We start from the raw sequence: 23,097 nt of genomic DNA on the forward strand, positions 1-23,097 counted from the left end.
AGACTGTGTTTGTCAGTGATCACTCTTTTGCAGTCTTCTGAAAAAGAGCAGGTCGGGTCAAAAGAGATCCAAAATGTTCAGTTTGAAGAGAAAAAGAGCAGCAGGGCATATGATATGGGAGTCGAGCCCTATTATCAAAGAGATGAAAATGCTGCTTGCTAACTGGAATAAAAGGTGTGGTACTCTTAGGGTGAGATCCAAGCCAGCTAAGCCTGCAACCTGCAAAAAGAAAAAAGCCTGAGGGATTTCCTAGGGCTAAACAATAGCAAAAAGTTTATGCAGATGTAATACAAAGAAAGAGCTACATTCCAGGACAAGAAAGCCTAAGAATTTGGCTGCATCTGCCATGTGGTTCTGCCTTTAGAGCCATTAATAATATAGAAGTAAATGAATTGTGGAAACTTCCTCTGAGATTAAGGAAAACTACTGATGTCGACCAAGCATGCAGCAGTGGAGGACCTGCATGGAGGCCTGGAAGTATTGCCATGGAGACCACAGGATGTTGGAGATGCCAGAATGAGAGGATACTGGCCAAGGAGAGGTGCAGACATGGTGTGGAATCAAGGGAGATAAGTGTGTTGTCTTCAGCACTGCTTAATGGTGTGTGAGATATGAAGAGCCATCGAATAAGCCTTTGGCGTTGGACATAGAGATACAGAATTTGGATTGTGCCCTACTGGATTTTGTCTGTCTTTTGTATTGCATTTCCTCACTATGTTCCTTACCTTTTGGAAAGGTAATATATATTCTGTGTCACTAGAAGTTGGAAGTGTGTAATTTGACTTTTTATGTTATGAAGGTTACAGAGAAAAGATGGCTTTGAATCTCAGAAAAGCCTTTGGACTTTAAATAGTACTGAGACTCTGAAAGAGGATGGAGACTTTCAAAGTTGTACTGAATGAGTTTTGCATTATGATAACGGCCTGAGAGTGGGGCAGGGATAGACTCTGATGGTTTAAATGAAAAAAAGGCCCCTATAGCTTCATATATTTGAGGTTTTCAGTTGCTGGACCTGTTTAGGGAAGATTAGGATGTAGCGGCGGTCGGAGGAATTTGGAAATTGGAAATAACCGAAAATAGTCCTTTTAGAATAAATCAGTTTTAATAAAAGGAGAATAAGGGAACTTACAGAGCCAAAGGTCCAGTGAAGCAGAGCGTGATGGGGGGGGGGGGAACAGGGCCTCCCTCCCGGACCCGGTTCTTTTTAAAGGTACCCTTCTCCCCTGGGGCAGCCACGCCCCTGAACGCAGGGATTGGGCCAGCTGCCCCAACATTAGGAGGTGTGGTTTTGTTGTAGGAGGTGTGTCAATGGCTGTATGCTTTGCAGTTTCAAGAACCCACACCAGACTTAGGCTTGCTCTCTCCCTCTATCTCTTGTCTGGGGATTGGGATTTAAGCTCTCAGCTACCGTTCCAGCTCCATAGCTTCCCGCCTGACACCATGCTCCCTGCCATAATGGAAATGGACTCTAGTGCTCTGAAGCTGTAAACGAGTCCCCAATTAAATGCTTTCTTTTATTGAAAGAAATAGTTCTGCCTGGAGAGATGTCTCAGGGTTTAAGAACACTGTCTGCTCATTCAGAGGACCTGGGTTCAATACCAAGCACCTATGTGGGAACTCAAAACTGTTAGAACTACAGTTTCTAGGGATCTATTCAGCTAGATGGGTTGACCAGCAAGAGTCAGTTAACCCTTTTGTCTCTGCCTCTCCAGTGCTGACAGTATAGACACTGCTATGCCTGGCTATTTAACATTTTCAAAACTGTGTTTCATGAGTTCTCACACCCACATCGACTTGGATTGTATCCACCTGTGATTCTTATTTACAAGATCTCTTCTCCACCCCAACCAACCTGTTGCCTACTTTCATGTCTTTATTTTTAATGCCCCATGGGATTTAAGGAATGCTTCTTTCATGATCACGAGTAGGGAATTATTTACTTGTGTAAGTAAAATTTACTGGTGGCTGCACCATTGAGGGATATGACTCTTCCTCCGACAACCAGGAAGTACTATTAGCTCCCCTGATATGACTGGGATTTTATGAGTCCCACCTCATCCATGATAGAATGTTGATGAGGATGGTTTTATGCAGGTAACCACAGCTGCTCAAAGTGCATGGACACATGGCATTCCCAGAAGAAAGCAGAGGATCCTTTATTATGTTTATTTTAAAAATGACTTGGCAGTTTTATACATTTATGTAGGATGTCTTAGTTATTCCACCTCTCCACTCTACTCTTTTATCCCACTCCCTTTCCCAGCGAAACTGTTCTTCTCAATACCTCTCCCTCCTACGTTTGTGTCCTGCTTTGTATGCATCTCACAGTGTTCAATTGGCATTTGCTGGAACTTTGGTTTGAGGCTATTTACTTGGAGCAGGGGCAAACTATTAGTGGCTACATCATTGAAGAAAGCACATCTTCCCCATCCCTCCCAGAACTGTTAAAGGTGAATAGTCCCTCAGAGAAGTGTAGGTCCTAGTAGGAATGCCCCCCCATCCACAATGAAATGTTGAGTTACCCAGGCACATAAAGACAAATGCTCTATGTTTTCTCTCATATGTGGTCCCTAACGTTGACTCTTTAGAGTTGCCTGTTTAACTTGGCATATTTGTAGAATTCAGGAAGCTAGAACCAGATTGTTAAGGTAGAAAATGACTTTAAGGAGCAGGGATAATAAAACATAGGTGATATGAAATTTGTAAGGGGAAGATTTGGGGTATAAAAGTTTATGCAATGATGGAGGTTGCAGTTGGTACAAACATAAATATTATGAGGTAGTTTGGTTTCATAGCAAGTTATCAAAACAATTGCAGTACATTTCCTTAAGGGCTTAAGACCCCATAAATTATGATTTTTTTAAAAGATCTATTTGCTGGGCAGTACATGCCTTTAATCCCAGCACTCTGGAGGCAGAGGCAGGTGGATCTCTATGCTTTTGAGGCCAGCCTTGTCTACAAGAGCTATTTTCAGTTCCAAAGCTACAGAGAAACCCTGTCTTGAAAAACCAAAAAAAGATTTATTTATTATGTATACAGTGTTCTGCCTACACATATGCCTGCAGGCCACCTGATCTTATTACAGATGGTTGTGGTGAGTGGAATTGGACTCAGGACATCAGGAAGAGCAGCCAGTGCTAAGATCCATATACTAATTTATATGTTTCTCTAAAGAAAAGTATCACATAGCCCTGCTACTTTAGTCCATATTGTGTACTGTTTGCAGTACACAATAATCCAAGTGCTTCAGGTGTGCCCAAAGCATCTTTGTGATCAAAATTAAACAAAGGCTGTAATATCCTCTCAGAAAACCAAATCTACAAACCATGGAAAACAATCACTGCTTTCCACAATGATTTTTCAAATTTAATGTACTTCTAGAAAACAACTATTTATTCTAATGTTTTACCCTAGATATAATGACTCTCTAGATATTTTCCTCTCTCCCTTTTAAAGCTACATTAATCATGTTGAAGATTATGCAGCCACATAGTGAAAACAGCTTTATCACTTTTATGCTGTCTCATAATCTTATGTAGATAAGTCAGAATACATTTATTTTAAAGCTAGTAAAATTAATACAGCAAAACCAAGTATAACAATTACTAGGATAAGAGATCTATTAAAATGATGAATAGGATTAAATGAAGCTATGGTATCTGCAACATGCATCCATGCCAGATACATCAGCTAACTTAAATGAAAATGTTTTCTTAATTTCTTGTTGTAAATCATAAAACACTTGAGAAGAATTACAGTGACTCAAGAAATGCATTTTAGACATTTCCCCATCGCTTCCATTAAATTTTAAAGGTGTGATACAATAAATTGTAAGATTCCAATGCATTTTATTTTAATTTGTGAAGTGGGCGTGGTCGGTCAGCAATTGGAAATAACCAAACTAGCCTTATATAAAATACTCAGCTTTAATAAAAGGAGAAAATGGGAGAAACTTACAGAGCCAAAGTTTCAGCGAAGAGCAGGGAACCAAGAGAGCAAAACAAACAAAACATGGATCTTTTACAGGTATTTTGTGCCCTGGAGGGGTCACGCCCCTCAGACAAGGGATTGGTTAGCTTCCCCATCATCTCCCCTTTTTGTCTAAATAAGACAGATTCAAAACCAAATACAACTATATACAATGGGAACAGATAATAAATATAAAATTACAAGCAGCAAACAATATTAAGCAAGAAACCTATAACAAAAGTTTTACTAAGCATTCTACTTCAAGGAGTCTAAATAATGTAGAAGGTAGCTACAATTATCTAATCTTCAACCCCATCAAAGATCTTAGAAGGGAAGTAATATTACTTAAGCAACCAGGAAGTACAAATGAGAAACTTCCAAAATGTGCAACAGATGACGGAGACAACTGACTACCTGGGCAATCACCCAAAGTCTTGTTTGCAATGTCGAGGCAACCAACTTTGGCTAAGGCCTAACACAACCGACATACCATTTTTCAAAGGCAAGAAACCTTTAGTAGAACTATCCTACCCTGTCTTGGCAAGATAAGACAATCCTGTTTTATCCACTTATGAATATTCTGTATCTTTGTCAGTAGTTGAGGTATGGGCTTTTCTTTGCCCAAAGGCCAGTTCAGCCAAGAGGAAGACAAGCTCCCAGTGGAGTGCCTTTGGTGCTCAACATTCTCTCGGGAGTAGAGTGGTGTTGCCAGGAGTGATTGTGTCTCATAAGTACAAAACTCTAGGTTAGATTAAAGGCCATTTTCTACAGCTCTTCAAAGAGGTCGAAGATTATACTATCTATACTAAATATAATTTCTATGTATCTAAAAAACCTGAATATCCTAAATATAAATATGACAAACATATGACTATTGATATATAATTCTCGATACCTATCTAACTTGGAGATTAAGAGAATAAACAACTGTGCAATAAATGAGGACAATATCTCCAAATGTAAACAATGTCATTACATAAATAATATCAGAGGTAGAAATGTACATTGTAATATGGTAAATATCTCAATATAACAATCGTTTTAAACAGAGGTAGAAGCATACTCTCATACAATAGAGGTAGAAGCATACTCACATACAATGTTCAATATACAAGAATCAACACCAATGCAATTTTCTAAAAACAATAATTCACAAATACCAATCATCTCATCAAACCAGTTAATTCCCCCCCCCTTTTTTTCAATAAAAACCCCTGAGTCCATATAATACTTCCCCCATCCACTCAACTCTATACCAACTACTAAATGATGTCCCTAAACCTGAGGGCAAACTCTGTTGGGAGAGGGGGCATCGTCCTCTAAGATTGCTTTCAGCTGACATGGGGGCGACGTTCTTCTCAGGGGGTCCTGTGAAAGCAAATGATGGTAAAATTCCCAGAATAACATTTGGTCGAGGAAATTGTAACTAGCCTCTGAGTGTTTTGAGGAGGTCCGGCCAGAGTGTTGTCAAATTTGTGCACCATTCGAAACTGTCTTGTACAGTTGGTACCAAAAAACAGGTCTAATTTTAGTGTTATTAAAAACATGACATCATAGTAACCAGGAAAAATTGATGTTGTGGGGCCCCATCTTCATCCTGGAAACTTCAAAGATTACTGAAGGAAAATTTGTTGTTTGTTACAGAAAAGGTAAACATTATCTACAAAGACATATACAGACACACACATATATACATACATATATATATACACATATATACATATTATATATATACACACACACATATATATATTGAATATATATATATATATTCAATGGAAGGTACAATAAAGACAGTTACAGATATGAGGAAAGGCAAAGAAAGTTTATCAAGTATCAATATTGTTATTATTATTATTATTATTACTATTAATATTCTGTCCCATTTCATGGCTACTGACCTGAGACAGAAACTCTGAGATATCTCTTATCAACAGGCTTGGAATTGAAGAGGGACTGAGCCATAGTTTAACTCCAAAACCAGCTCTACATATGTATAAATAAAAGCACAGTAATGCATATATAAGTATAAATGTTTAATACTAAACCTATTCGAGTTCCGTGTTGATCCATATTGGGTTGTGACTAGTGTCCATTCATCAGTATTTAAATATCTAGGGTCCCTTAAGTTCTTTGAAGATGAGTGGTTTCCTGTGGAGATAAGAAAAGAACCTTGCCCCCAACCTATATGTTTTTCTTACCATCAGTATAATTGTCATCCTTGTGAATGAAATATTTTTCTTTTCCAAGGGGCTTCTCCTCTTCAAACCGAACCTGTATTAATTTTGACGGTATCCACAATTTTTCCTCTCCCGGGGAGACAAGAACAAAAACCCTTCTCCAGCACAGCACATCTCCTGGCTTCCATTGCAAGGTCAGCACATCCTTGAAATAAACTGGTTGATTTAATTCAGCAGACTTTTCCATTATCCAATGTCTTTCTGCAGCCGTTGTCCCCTTCTCATTAGCGTTGAGAAAATTCAAGGTTAATAAAGCACTATGTAACCTATTTCTAGGGGTATTTTTGACCCTTTTCTGTTTGTTTAACATATCCTTTATAGTTCTAGTTGATCTTTCTATGACTGCTTGACCTGTAGGATTGTATGATATACCTGTAACATGCTTCATATTGTAATAAGCAAAAAACCGTTTCATTTTCCTAGAGATATAAGCTGGACCATTATCCATCTTTATTTGTGTAGGTATACCCATGATGGCCATAACTTCTAATAAATGAGTGATTACTGAATTAGCTTTTTTTGAGATTAAAGCAGTTGCCCATTGAAAACCTGAATAAGTGTCAATGGTGTGGTGTACATATTTTCATTTGTCAAATTCTGCAAAGTGAAACACATCCATCTGCCAGATTTCATTCCTTTGAGTGCCCTTTGGATTCGCCCCTGCAGGCAGTGGTGTTTGGTTATAAATAGAGCAAGTAGGGCATTTCTTTACAATCTCCTTAGCTTGTTGCCATGTAATAGAAAACTCTTTCTTTAAGCCTTTGCCATTGACATGATGTTTTTTTATGAAATTCAGAGGCCTGCAGCAGACTACCAATCAACAATTGATCAATTTTTGCATTACCTTGTGCTAGAGGACCTGGCAAACCTGTATGGGATCGGATGTGTGTTATATACATAGGGCAAAGCCTGTCCCTGATCATGTCTTGTACCTGTAGAAATGATAAGGTTAGTTCTGTATCATCAGGTATAAATTCAGTAGTTTCAATATGTAAGATAACTCTTTCTGCATATTGTGAGTCAGTAACTATATTAAGAGTTTCTTTAAAAATACCTTAGCACCATAAGAATGGCATATAATTCTGCCTTCTGGACAGAATCATAAAGACTTTGTTCCACCTTACTCAAATCTTCTGATTTGTAACTTGCCTTCCTTGATTTATTAGCATCAGTATAAAATATACGGGCTCCGGTTATCGGAGCATCACAGATGTTTCAAGGAAGAATCCAAGAAGTTCTCTTTATAAAGTTAAGCCTCTTGCTTTTTGGATAGTTGTTATTGATTTCTCCCAAAAATTAGCACAAGCTCTTTGCCATGGTTCATTATCTTCCCACAACTTTTTTAGTTCATCAGCAGTGAAAGGCACTATAATTTCTGCTGGGTCTATGCCTGCTAGTTGACGAAGTCTCAATTTGCCTTTTATAATTAATTCAGAGACTTCTTCCACATAAGTTTTTATTTTCTTACTTGGTTTATGTTTTAAAAAGATCCATTCTAAGATAATATCATCTCTCTGAATTAAAATTCCTGTAGGAGAAATTTTTGAAGGCAATATGATGAAAATACAACTGAGCTTTGGATTCACCCTGTCCACATGTGCCTCTTGTAATTTCTCCTCAATCATTCTCAGTTCCGTTTCTCCTTCAGCTGTTAATTCTCTGGGACTGTTTAAGTCTTTTTCACCATCCAATGTTTTATTTAAATGAATTATCATATCAGGTGTTATCCCAACAGCTGGTTGTAAGCTGGAAATGTCTCCTAACAACCTTTGAAAGTCATTGAGAGTCTGTAACCGATCTCTCCTAATTTGTGCCTTTTGTGTCTTTTAATTTTTTGCAAACCTATTTTATAACCTAGATAATTAATGGAATCTCCTCTCTGAATTTTTTCAGGAGAAATCTGCAATCCCCATTTAGGTAAAAGTATTTTTACTTCTTCAGTCTTTCTAAGGTATCCATGTTTGAATCAGATAACAGAATATCATCCCTGTAATGATAAATTATAGACTTAGGAAATTGCTTGCGTATTATTTGCAATGGTTGATTTACAAAGTATTGGCACAGGGTGGGAGAGTTCAACATGCCCTGTGGGAGTACAGTCCACTAGTATCTCCTTGTAGGTTCGGAGTTATGAGTAGGCACTGTGAAGGCAAACTTTTCTGTCTTTTTCTTGTAAAGGTATAGTGAAGAAACAATCTTTTAAATCAATAACTATGAGAGGCCATCCTTTTGGTAATAAAGAGGGCAGAAGAATTCTAAATTGCAGAGATCCCATAGGTTGAATAACCTTATTGATAGTCCTGAGATCTGTCACCATTCTCCATTTACCAGATTTTTTCTTAACCAAAAATACAGGAGAATTCCAAGGGCTGGTAGATTCTTCTATATGTTGAGCATCTAATTGCTCTTGTACCAGCTGTTCTAAAGCCTGCATCTTTTCCTCAGCTAAAGGACATTACTTTGTCCATATTGGTTTCTCAGTCAACCATTTTAAAGGCGGGGCTGTTGGTATCTCTGAGGGCCATCAATTGCTTTGCATTCTTTTACAGCCCGAATGGCCAGTTTCCACCTTCTGTAATATCTTTTAATATTACAGAATTTTAATATTTTCCTCAGCAATATAGGCTTTAGAAGTAGCAGGAATGTTAATTTGGGTATTCCATTGCTGCAATAGGTCACGGCCCCATAAATTCACTGCAATATTGGCTACATATGGCCTTAATTTTCCTATTTGTCCTTCTGCCCCATGCATTCAACCCATCTCGTGCTCTGCCTTACTTGAGACAGGGTTCCAATTCCCAGGAACTGAACATTTACATCCTGAAGAGGCCAATATGGATGCCAAGATTCTGGAGTAATGATACTTACATCCGCACCTGTGTCCAGTAGGCCAGTAATAAAAACGCCGTTTACATACACTCTTAACTTTGGTCTTTGTTCATTTACAGAAGTCTGCCAGAATACACGTAACTCATCTTTCAGGCCGTTTTTGCTTTTAACAGCAGGCATGGGGCTTTCTAATTTTCCTGACAAGGCATATTCTCTGCAGTAACCAGAAATGACTGGACCACATTCACCATGGGGACCTGCGAGAGGCCCCCCATTGCATTTCCCAATGGCAACGGGTTGCCTTGTCTATCTCTTGTTGACCTACACTCATTCATCCAGTGTCTGCCTTTTCCACATCTCCTACATAAACCTGAAGGCTGAGTCCTCCTACGTCTGTTATTTCTAGAAGAGGCATTTATTATTATTATTATTATTATTATTATTATTATTATTATTATTATTATAATGGAAATCCATTGTCTGCAATTCCTTTTCATATGTCCCATTTTGCCACAATTAAAACATTTGGTTACTTGATGCCTCCTTTTTGCATTAGAAATTGCTTCTTCTACCCATGCTTCAGTGCTATAGTCAAATGTATCAACATTCATTGTATGCAAGACCCATTCTTCCAAGGGCACTGATCTGATCTTTAAAGGACCCAGGATCCTTTTGCACTCCACGTTGGCATTCTCATAAGCCAAAGACTCAATTATTATGTCTTGCTTCTGGGTCAGATATCCCTATTTGTACAGCTTTAGTTAGTCTTTGTAAAAAATCACTAAAGGGTTCTCTCTGACCCTGTTTAACTCTGATATATGATTCCATTCTCTGTCCTGGGTCTTGAACCCTGTCCCAAGCCTTTAAGGCTGCTGTAGTACATATGGATAAGGTGTGTTCATCATAATTAGCTTGTTCTAGAGGATCGGAGAAAAGTCCTTTACCTAGAATTTGATCTAGGGAAATCTCAATTCCTTTTGCTCTTTCCTGCTGTTCTAAAAATCTAGCCTCTTGTCTGAACATGCATTTCCAATTTAATTGTGATTCGCTCTCTAGAACAGCTGATACTAGTTGTACCCAATTTGGAGCATTGCCTTGTTGCTTATAGACCAAGTTTTAAGCATCTCTCTAACAAAGGATGAATGTAGCCCAAAATTGATGATGGCTTGTTCAATTTCTTTGAGATCATTCATACGGACAGGTTCCCATGTATATTCCTTGATGACCCTAGGGTTTTTGGAAACAGTCACCTTTTCTGATGTTATTATTGGAAAGGCAGGTAGAACTTTATGGAAATTATCCCAGAGAGTTTTACTCATTGATGGAGTTAAATTTCGCCTTTCTACCGTTTGCTCCTGTTCATCAGAGTCTATTATTTCTTCAATCTTTTCTAATCTGCTTACCATTGCCTTCTGTAAGGCCTGGATCTCCTGTCCAGAATTATACTCCAAGGCCTTCATGGAGGATTCCAAAATATGAAGTTTGTCCAGTAGAGTTAATATCTCATCCTTGGATAGAATTTTCATGGCATGAATTGTGCCTTCTTGTATTGACAATCTGTCAGCCAATCTGTCATATCCTTTAGACAAAGTCTGATTGTCACATTCAGCAGTTTTAATTCTCTCTGATAATGTTTCAGTTCCTACAGACAGGGACTGAAGTTTACGATCCAAATCAGCTGTTCCTTCCTCCACAGCAATGAATCTCTCCTTAATATCAGACTGCACCTTTTCTAAATGTTGCTCAGTTGACACAGTCATATCAGAAAAAGACTTATACCCTTCCTTGAGAACTTCAAACTCTATCTTGAGGAGGTTGGTGTCAGTCTGAACTGTTTTTGCAAATACCTCAACCGACTTAAAGTTGTCACTCAAAACAGTTGTGCCCTTTCCTAAGCATTCAACCTCTGCTCTTAAGTATCCACCCTCTGCCCTAAGAATCCTGGTTTCATTCTGTAAGGACTTTATCATTTCTCTATTATCAAACCATGTAAGGAAGAAACCAAATGCGAGAAAAATTGCAAGCCCTATAAATATCCAAGTTATGGGAATATCATATGTATCCTGCAATATTTCTACCATAATATAATTAAATAGGCTGCAGAAGCCTTCTACGGTGATATGGTCAGACATTTTTTTTTAAATCGAAAGAAATTTTACCTGTAATGACCGTTGCCTGCCAGTAGGTGTCAGGGTGCACCTGAATCCATGTGGCCCAAAAAGTCAGAACCGGAAAGGAAATTCTAAAAAATAGAAACTCACAGACCCTGCACTGTGTGGCTTATAGCTGGGCGGGGGTGGGGGGGTGGGAGTGGGGGTGGGGGTGGGGTGGGGGTGGGGGGGAAGGGTGCCGCCTGAGGGGATAAGGTGGCCGCGGGAGCGTGCTCAGATCGAGTCACATGCCCTGTGGTCCCTTTGCTGGCTCGCTCCCTGGCTTGGTTGCTCATGCTCTACTTCCACTGTCGTGGCCCAGGCAGTAACCTCTTGGCGGAAGTGCCAAACTGAGTCAGCAGTACCGGCAGAGGAAGCTGGGAAGCCCGTCAAGCATGCACTATAACAGCAGTGGGGTCGCGCTCGTTCAGGGGCCGCTGCACAAGCTCAAGCAGGACGCAGGCAGTAACTGCTATTCTCCAGCAGGTCAGAGCCGAGGCTGAACTCAGCCAGGACTGGTGCTGCCTGAGAGGTTAGTGTGTTCGGGCTGAGTCAAGCACATGCGACCTGTGCTCTGTACAAGCAGGGCTGGGTTGGGGTAGTCTGGGAAACTGAGCTGAAGCAATCAAAAGCCCAAGGCCAAATCCCTGCCTTGTGATGCGGGAACCGTAGCTAAAGGCTCCCAAATGCCCCAAGTTGGACGCCAAAATGAAGGGGCGTGGTTGATCGGCAGTTATGATTCACCAGACTAGCTTTAATATATATAATTCAGCTTTAATAAAGGAAAGAAAAGGGAACTTACAAATCCAAGGTTCCAGCGAGGAGCACAGGAAAACAAAGAGCAGGCGGGCCACAGGCCCACAAGATTTTATAAGTAAATATTAGCCTAAGGGGGACATGCCTTACAATCAAGGTGATTGGCTAGGCTTCCCCTTCACAAGAGTAGTTTTCCCTCCCTCCATTCTTCCATGTTTCCTTCTACTGAATCTTTGGTTTCCTGGGCGTCTGTATCAGTGTGTGCTGGATGCTGTGAGCATCTATCGTATGTGGAATGTTGCTGTATCACAGCTGTTTGCTGTTATGTTCTTTCACTGCTTCTGACTGTGCACTCAACGATTTACTATTCAAAACCAAAAGCATGACAATTGTGGTTCATTCCCCATATAAAACATGAACAGACACTTGAAGTAAAAATACAAATTTACAGGAAAAAGGGAATTGTGAATTGATCAGTTAATCTTTCACAGTTTATATTATATGCTTCATGAAAACAGAGGAGAGGTTGATTAAAGAACTGGAACATTTGGCAGAGGCTGGAAGAACAATTCCTGTGGTAGTCTAGAGGCTTCGAAAGCCCCAATGCTTCATTCTGTTATTTATGTGAGATATTGGCCAAATTCCCTTCCCTTCAGAGCAGGTCAGTGTTTTACTTCAGTTAGTTTTGGCAGTTAATGGTCAATACTAAAACAAATGTTAAAATAAACTATTTATGGTGCTCCCCCAAAGAACTTTGCAGCACCACAGTAATCTTTCATATTCTTTGAATTATGTATCCTGATTTTCTGACTCTAGGGCATTCCAGTTTTGAGTTTTTGGATTCAGAAACTTACCATGTCACCTAGGCTGCACTGAAATACAAAACTTGTCCTTCCCAAGAGCTTGGATAACAAAGCATGTGCTACTTACTAATCCACTTGTAGCCTTCCATCTGTCATTTAACTTAAATTATTAATCTGATTCTTACCTAAATAACTGTTTACAGTGATTAGTATTTTCTATGAAGTTTCTATAATTCAACTCTGAAAATTTTCATTTGAAAATTTATCTACCTCTGACTTTTAAAAGTGAAATGATGTCCCATGTGTAATCCTTTCAGTGTTGTGGATATATTTTAGAATTTAGAAACACAACATCTATTGAGTCTACATTCTCTTCAGTGCCCAACCCTTGTGTGTCTTCATTAATATCCCAAAGCTGTTCAGAACGTTTTCATCTTTTTAAAATTGCTCTCTTTTGCTGACATCCACCAACAATGACTTTGCAGTTTAGGACACAGATCTGTATGCACACCTGCAATGGTTAATTTTGGATGTAAAATGGAATACTGATTGACATCCCATTCTCATAGAAGCTCACTTAAGTCACCATAATTGACATATCCCCACAGCTTAATTATCTCACCCCACTGTGACAGCATTTATGGAAATAATGATTGGTATTTGCTTCAGTACTTATATGACACAGTGTGAATTGCCTATGTCCCAGACCAACATACAAACAGTGTTTAGATAAAATGCGTAGATAGACTGTATGTCCTGTGAAGGTTAATGTTGACATTATATACCCAAAATAGAACTTCATAGAGAAATGGAGAAAGGTATGCAGATGCCACAGATTTTAGATTTTTAGGCATCTGTAGGATAGATTACTGTCTGGAAAGAACAGGTACAGCAAATCCTGAAAAGTGAAGAGTAGTGTCTGATGAGCAGAAAGGGACAGAATGCTGGGAAGCATCCTGCCATAGCCACACCTGTGTTGTACACCCACTTAGTGGTTACATCTTGGAGATACAGGTAAGCTGTATAGACAATAGAGACTGTATAGAAGAGAACAAAGCAGCTCACGAGAATGAGGATGCTTTGGGTTGCTCTGGTCTCAGGCGATGACTTAGGAGACAGAGAACTGTGGATGTGTTGGACCCTTTCCTTGTGATTGTGCAGGATCAACACCATGTAGCTACTGGCCCACATCATCATTCCCAAGAAGATGACATCATTGAATATTTGCAGGATTATATTAACTGTGCTGATTTGTCTTCCAAAATTTATAACAACACAGTATCCAAGATCTTTTATTCCGGTAATATTTATTCGACCCCTTATGTCAGTTGTATACCAAGGAATGAAGATATATAACAATATCTGGAGGGTCCAGCACAAGCCCAGGGAAGGACCAATGATCCTGGGAGCTCTGACTTTGAGCTGTGCCCACTTGGAATTACTGGGACTGATGGTGATGGCCTGAAAGACACTCATCAGGGATGTGGAGCCAAGGGATACTCCCCTGGCAACCCTATGAAAATATAAGGTAAGGCTACATGAAGCATAATCTAGATAGTGAGTCTGACTAAAAGCAGATGTTGTCTGGGGGATTCCTTTGCAGAGAACAATGAAGTTGGCTATGGTTAAGTGTTTGACAATCAGGTCTGTGGGCTTCTTTGTCCTGTTTCCACAGAAGTCAGCAATGATTAAACAGAAAAGCAAAGCTGAGTTCCCCAACATTCCCAGTAGAGTCTGGGACAGAAAGAAGAATCCAACAGCCACATCTCCAGACCATTCTGTCATGGTCCTGTGCCAATGTCATCAGGTCCTGAGGACAGTTTGAAACAAGTTCGATGATTTTCTTCTTAGCAACTCAAACGGTATACTGCATAGACAATATCATCTCATGCTCATAAGTAATAATAACAGTTTTTCTGTATAGTAAAGCATTTTCCTAATCTTAATGAATACCTATGGTTTGAATTTCAGATAATTAACTGGGAAATTGTTGTAAAGTTAAACATTATATTGCCATTAATAACTATTACCATTTTCCAAGTGCTTTAGAATTAATTGATGCCTTAACATTCAAAAGTGCACTGGCTATAATGTCTACTGATCCTACTGATTCAGGTGAGTGCAGACACACTACAGGTTTCCAGCGACCCAACAACTAGCAAGAGGCAGAGACTTACCAGAAAGGAGACTGCGTGAGTCCACAGAAAATACTCTTTCCTAACTAAGATGCTATTGACAACTGATACCTACTAGGAAAGGTAGAATCTACTTCCTTTAAAATGTGACCCCTAATAGGTCAACAATTACATAGACAATGATATCACATCCAAGAGCATTTTGGCAACATATGTGCTTCATATGTTACAAAAGACATAAAGGTATGTATGTATTAAAAGAGTAAATATGGGTGTAGTTAGGAAGAATAAACACAGTCAAAATATATGACACAAATTATATTACTCAAAGATAAAGGACAGTAAACAATAAAGAAAAATAGAACATGAACAAATTTAAAAATAATACATAGAGGGTAATACAAAATTAGAAAAAAATAGAGGCTGTGGTGCTTTGAATAGGCATTCCACCCATAGGCTCATCTGTTTGAATGCTTTGTCCAAAGGGAATAACAACATTGAGGGGTAGCCTTTTAGATTAGGTGTGATCCTAATGGAGAAAGTGTGTCACTATGGGGGTGCTGTTTAAGATTTCCAAATTCAAGTCTGGTTTGTGTGCTGCAGTCCTCTTTTGCTGCCTGCCAGCTCCTTTTCTATCCGTTTTTCTGCCTGCTTGCTGGCATACTTCTTGCAATAATAATAGTGTCCTAAAACTCTGAAACTATACCCAGTCTCAATGAAATGTTTTCCATTGTAAGAGCTGCCATATTCATGGTGTCTCTTCACAGCAATAAAAACCAAAGACACAGACCATAAGACACCAGGAAAGAAAACATTGAACTCTTTGTCCACACACTCACAGGTAATTGCATTTACATATGTCTGTGGACATATGTGGGTTATGTTTGCTTTTAAGTGTTTTGAAAATTCTTTCCTAATCTTTAAATTGTTGTGCATTGTGAAAAATGCCATCACATGTCTACAAAAATATTAATAGCAATTATTTTTTAATATGTTTAGGGCAGGACCATATGAAAACATTTGTTTCATAGGAGGATTCCTGTTGAGGTTCTTGTACTTTTTTGTAATGAAATTAAAGTACAATAAACACAATATAGAAATATTAAATAAGAGTTGTATCCATTTTTAACTGTGGGATATAAAATTTATCTATATCAATAAGTGCTATAGAAATTGACAGATATTAAAATACTGTCATTCCAAGAAGCAATGGGTACTTGACACACAGCCCAATAATAATTTACATATCTGATAAATTCAATAGCAATTTATGGGTTGGGAATGGTGACACATGCCTTTAACTGCAGCACATTTTGAGCCGATGCCAGAAGATCCCTTTGAGTTTGAGGCTATCCTGCTCAACAATACAAGTTCCAGGACAACCCAGACTATGAAAAGATACCCTGTCTCAAAACTAAATGAATAAAAAGTAAGCTCTGGGGAAATGGACATCTGTGTCTGGAAGAGGTTGAAATAATAGGGACTTCGACCCAAGTGACATTTGGTCATATTCACACAGTCAAATGCCCATGGACTTGAAATCTGGATATTAAAACATCAGTTTACCACTTGTTCCTCTTTTCATAACCCTGAACTTGTAGCACTCAAAAAGGATGTTAAGTTTTCACAATGCCACTCTACAGGCATTTCCAAGAAATAAAAAGAAAAATCTGTATCCACATAGAGCAGAATTGGAAAGCAGAATTTAAGGTATAAATATGCATCAAACAACTCACAAATTGCTCTTGTAACTAAATTCTGGGAGATATTTTACATTCCAGTGAACAGTGTTTGTGCTTCCCAAAAGAAAAACAAAGGTGAATTCTGAGAAACGGAAAGTTTCAGATAACAGGGAACAACCATACTGTCGCTGTTTTTGAGAAGAATACAAATAAGGAAGAATCCATGGTATTGTTTCTCACCTGCACCCTTGTCAAACCATATTGTGTTTAGGTCTGGGGCTGATCTTCCATTTGAGATTCAACCTTCTCAGTAGCTGTTCCCTGAAAAAGGATGATCAGTTATATTTCTGCAGTCACCCACCTTCCAGAGACTGTCCTGTCCCCGGAAGACTGGGTGCTGGAAGGAAAGCAGCTCACCAGTGCAAACAGAATACATCTGTTGTGTAGGCGGCTGCATGGGGACTCAGGGACCAATGGGACCTATATCCCTCATATGGCTATGATGTTGATGAAAACCCCTAAGATGAGGCTGAATGTTCTTGATGTTCATCACCCAAGAGGATGACAAACACAGATGGCTGGGTCATGCCAGAAGTGTAGAAAATAAAACTTTAGGGCAAATCATCAATGCTGCATTGAGTGAGTCCCTGATTTCCTTGCTCCCACAGTGCAATTGTACCCCTACATATCATTTTCCTCTCACGTTTTTTATTCATTGTGATAAATGGGTACACAGGAAAATGAAATTTATGAACAGGTACAAGACATAGTGGATGTAAATGAAGAAGGTACACACAATTCATGGCTGGTTTCATGATCTTTCAAGTATTATTCTCTGGGATTTCTGATCATTGCCTACAAGATATTCAAGGGGCATTGGGCCAATGGACACACTCCTGCCAAATCATATGATGTACAAAAAGAGCCTGCATAAAAAATTATTCAAGAACTGCTTCAACCCCAAAGCTGCTGCCATTTTGTGGAGGCACTCCTGAAGAGAGACTGATCAAGATATTTACATGCATGAGGTGCACAACAATCAAATATGCTGACTTTATTGTGCAATCTCTATAGTAAAGGAATAGGTAGTAGAAAATAAGAGAGAAAATTACCAGAATTCTTGTTATACATTTTGAAAATAAAATGATTCTTATTATCAGACTCCGGAAGTACATTCTGTAATTTGACACACTTTTCTTTAGAATATATTGCCAGGCTTTATTCTGGTCAAAATGAATAATAACAAATGGTTTTACCATGGGGACAAGGAGGACACCTTTAATCTATGGATGAGCCAATAGTTAATAACAAAGGGCCCTTTAACCTCAGGATTTCTAGGCCAGCCTAGATCACATGAACCAGTAATGGTACTGACTTTCCATATATGTTGTTGTGAGATGGCTCAGATCTCAGAATGAAAAATTCTTGAAAAGAGAGACATTAGCTTTCATAGGAAATGCAGCATTCAGTACGATGTGATATTTATGTACAAGAAACAATGAAAAATGACAGTCTGTACAAACAAACACAAATCCAGTATTTACTGATATGTGCTAGTCATGGTGTAAAAGAATACATCTTCACTAATGACCAAAACCTTATGTGCATAATTTTTTTATGTATAGTGCTTCTAAATTAAAAGATAAAAATGGGTTATTTGTATTTCCACTCAGAATGTTACTATAGACTTGTGGCAGCCTCCAATTTATCCATCTACAATACAACTCCTGCCATCAAGTCAGGAAGATTTTAATAGCCAGGGTATCGGATATCTGTTATAAGATTACATCTGCTAGAAATGTTGGGGAACATATGCCCTTGAAAGTTCTATATGGCTGCCTAAACAAGACCTAAAATATGAACCCAATGGAATGCTAACTTAGAAAGAGGAAATCTCGTTGGGTTCTATTTAGCAAACTTTTATCAATTACTATGGACATAAGTTCATGTTTTACATCATCCATTCACAGTCATGGAAGCTTTGACTAGTGTAGCCGCAACACATGCCTTGTGACAGACCATGATCAATTAATTGATATGCACAAAATAAAAAAAAACTACATACCAATTCCAGGCTGAGGCGCTGTCCTGTCCTCATTGACTGTGGAAAATAGATGACTGCTTCTGGTGAGCAAGATAGGTTTGTGCAAACCTTGTACCACAGGCCAAGGAGCCACAATGACCAAAGTTTGCCTAGGAGGGTTCACAGCATGAACAAATGGTGTGTAGGTTCTGGTGTACTAGAGAAGTGCACCATGGATCACACCCTACAAAAATAAGAGATTGAACAGCATTTGGTATCAAAGACTCAGCAGAATTATATGAACCAGTACCATCTGCAGGTGGCTTATCAACTCCAAGGGAAAGATTTGAAAACCCAAGCTCTGTGACAAAAGGACTACAAAGAATTTTATCTAAAAGACTGAAAACCTGCTTGGAAATCAGGAGACCCTGACCATTGAAGTAGGGAGACAGGGCAATCAGGAGAAGATAAATGAGGACATAGTTGTTACTTTAACAATATAGACCCACAGGGATCACGAATGGGGTGACGCTGAAATTGACCAAAAAATGTGAGGAAAATTGCTTTTAGAAATTGCCTGATTTCTAATTACTGAAGATGAGAACACTTTTAAGAAATCCAAAGAGTGAGAAAAGTCTTCTATGGAGAAAGGAAAGCATGACTCGGTGTGCAAGAAATGCAGCTAACACAACACTCTCAAAGTCAGAAGATAGTAATGAACAAAATTTTCTCAGACTGACAGACCATCCCAAATATAACCACCAACAATAATGGATTCCAAGGATCCAGATGACAGCCATTTTACAATCCAGCATAATGTTACTCTTTCTCAAAATGTTACTATTTCTCAAAAGCTGAGTTCTCATAAAGGTTTCCATAGCAAGTAGTAATAAAATACTAGCCCTGTAAATGGTATTGCTGAAGCAAATATTACTAAATGATATTTTATGCACTCCTTATTAGCTGAATTCCTTCTAGCTGACTTTCTTGGAGTTACACTCGAGTATTTTCATAAGTATAAACAAATTCAGATTGTTTAAAAAAGAGACTTCTGAATTGCAGTGCTGAGGAAGACAATAACAGATATACAAAATCCCATAGACTAATAATAAATCAAAATATACAATAGTTGTTGATTTAGTACTCATTTATAAAATCTTTAATGTAGTAAAATGTCCCCCAAAATGCTTACTAAGAGGTTGGATCCCTTAAAAAATGCAGCAGAGGTTTGTTTTTGATTTGTTAGTTAATGGGAACTTTTGAGATTCTTACTGTATTGGTTTGTTCTACTTACTGTGTTGTAAGATGTGCTTCCCTTGTTAAATTTCCATAGAATGTATTGTTATGATCCTTGTTTCTTTAGTTGAAACATTGTGTTAAAAACAAACGAAAGAAAGGAAGGAAGAAAGAAAGAAGTAAGGATTGAAAAAAGGAAAGAAGGAAAAAATGAAAGAAATAATTGAGTTTGGGTTTAGGTTTTTGGTTAAATGGCAGCTGGTGTCTGCCCACAACCCTCATGGAATCGAAATTTGAGATCAAGATCCCAACAAACACTTTTCAATGCGTGTGAACTGTGATAATGACTGAGATTTGAATTCACCAAAATGTTGTCAGAATATCAGAAGCTTGTTCATTATTTGTGATTTCACTATTCCAACTGTTGATCATTCGTGTCCTGAATATGACATCATTTAGTAAACATACTGTCCAACAGAGGTCATGTAAAAAGTAAACGTTCCTGGAATATTTTTAATGTTCTGCCTATCTGGAGTTGTACTTAATGAGAGGCCACAAACTTTCCCAGGAAGAAGATGCTCATGGTTTCTATTGCCACACATGTGAGCATGGAAAAAAAATACAGTTTTTGACAAAATGCTTAACCGGAAGAGTTTCTGTGGCATGTAAAATTCCTTGAATGACAAGTATTCAGACATAGCTGGACCATGTGCTTTATATTTGAGTTTTGGGTGCCAAGCTGCATAAGTGTGGTGTGGTAAAGAAGCAATGGGAAAGTAAGACAATGGTGACCAACACCATCACAGTGTGAGAACATTCTTGAGCACAGATCTGCAGGGTCACTCTGCTCAATCCTGGAAATGGATGTTTGTCTTCTCAGCCATAAGGTTCTGCCCAGGAAGTTACTCTGTGTTAATACTGGTCTCATCAGCGAAACACCAGTCTGACTTTTAAATATTCACTATTTTATTTTGCTAAGAGTTAAATTCATAATGAAAAATTCAATTTTTAAAGTTTTATTTATTTTTATTGTATATATACTGATCTGTGTTATTGCAGTTCTACAATCTTTTATACTTGATCATATAACATGCTGTGTCTTAACACAGACATAAGTTCAGGTTTCACTGGTTTCTTTCTTAACTCAACAGTGACTACAATCTTATTGCACTCATTGAACTTGACAAAAAAGCTCCCCCTCATGTGTTCAGCTTCCTTAATTATGCCTGGCCATCATCTACGATGCTTTAGTCTCTTATTGTCACTTAAATATCAGCCAGAAATAACAATAAGTATCTGGTAACAATTAGACCCTGTAAATCAGGGACTTATTCATCTTATAATGACTTATGTTCAACCTTTGCTAGAAGGGATGTGGTAAATTGCATTTCTAAGTTTCTCTGCTTCTAAAGCTCTCACCCTGATCATAGAAGAACCATTTGTAGAGGCCTCATAATCCAGGTTATGAGAGACTAATTCCTTCCTTATTCTAAAGGCACCAAATGTAGGTAGTTCAGATACAGAGTATATCCTAATTTCCCTAATATTCTCTACTGACAAAGATTCTATCTCCATACTCAAACTTAGGTCTTTTGTATTTTATGGATTACAAGTTAGACTTCACTGCTGTTTTCTACTTTTTTGTGCAATATTCTCTCCTCTTATATTCTTCAAGTTTTAAGAAATGGCAGGTGTAACTTTGTACTAGTTAGCATGTGTTTAGATGCCCAACAGCCATAATAATTTATGAGTACAGCTATCCTGTTGGTTTGACTCCATTTTTGAATTTTATAACTATCTGTTGTGTATAATAACATTATTTACACTGTCTATACTTGATCTTAGAAACACAAAGGGTAAATGGACCTTTAAATCCAAAAGCTGTGTTTGCCAGAGTGGATACAGGAAGGTCTTGTACAGAGGTAGTGGTTTGCAAACATAGTCACCTAAGTACAGGATTATGAAGCAATGAGATTTATTCATAAAACTCTCCAGTCTTAAACACAGTGTGTTTTCTTCACTTAACCTCCTGATGACTTTGTTGACATTTATTATATGCTTTTGGTTGAAAAGTTTTTATTTTGTGTGATGAAAGAAAGCTACTTGCAGGTGTTGAAGAATACGTGGGTCAGTTCCCAGCACACCCATGTTGGCCGATAACTGTCTTAACTCTAGTTCAAGGAGGATCTGACAACTGAGCCTGTGTTCTGAAGGGGTTGGTGACTCATAGTATACATATGTTCATGCAGGGAAAATATTCAGACACACACACACACACACACACACACACACACACAAGTGACAAACAAAGAAAATCTGTTTAAAAGATTTAAAAGTTAAGACTAAAAGTTTTCATTTTAAAATAAAGATATTTTCATAGACAAATGCCAAATGCAAATAAGGTTTTTGAGCTTTTACTAAAATGCAGAGTCCTCAAAGTATGATCTGTCATGAAAGAAACTGCCCCTTTCCCAGTTTATTTTCACAGCACATGAGGAACCTGATATTTATGATGCCACCAAAATATGCCTTGTTTTCATTGTGGTGTTAAAAGTTATAATTGATGTCGGATCCCCCTCTATATGCTGTGAATAGCATTGGTTAATAAAGGAACTGTTTTGGGCCTATAATAGAGCCTATATAGAGCAGAACTAGGCAGGGAAAACTAAAAAGAATGCTTTGAGAAAGAGGACAGAGTCAGAGAGACAACATGTAGCCCCACTGAAGACAGATGCTGGAACTTTAGTCGGTAAGTCACAGCCATGTGACGATAGACAGACTAATAGAAATGGGTTAAATTAATATGTAAGAGTTAGCCAACTAGAAGCTAGAACTAATTGGTCAAGCAGTGATTTAATTAATACAGTTTCTGTGTGATTATTTTGGTTCTCAGCAGCCGGAAAGAACAAGTGGCCTTCTCACTATATAAAGCTGTAACTATAGATGAATTACTAACACCATTATTCTGTAAAATTTGCATCATGAAACGCTGATGTGTGCTGAAATTGCATGTCAATAAAATTAAGTTGGTATAATATTTAAAGTTTTGCATACACTTACTCTTTTTATATTAATGACTCTAATAAAATTAATAATGCACTCAATTAAATGACATGCATGTGAGATATGTAAAAATGAAACTGAAGAATGTGAAATACTATAATACTGTCAAAACTACACTAAAGAACCTAGTGTGGATACACATAGCTGATGGATAGTGAGTGCCCTGCCCTGTTATGCAGAAAGCCCTGTGTTATATTAGCAACAATGATAA

The sequence above is a fragment of the Arvicola amphibius genome, chromosome 8, assembly GCF_903992535.2.
Source record: "Arvicola amphibius chromosome 8, mArvAmp1.2, whole genome shotgun sequence".
Lineage (NCBI taxonomy): Eukaryota > Metazoa > Chordata > Mammalia > Rodentia > Cricetidae > Arvicola > Arvicola amphibius.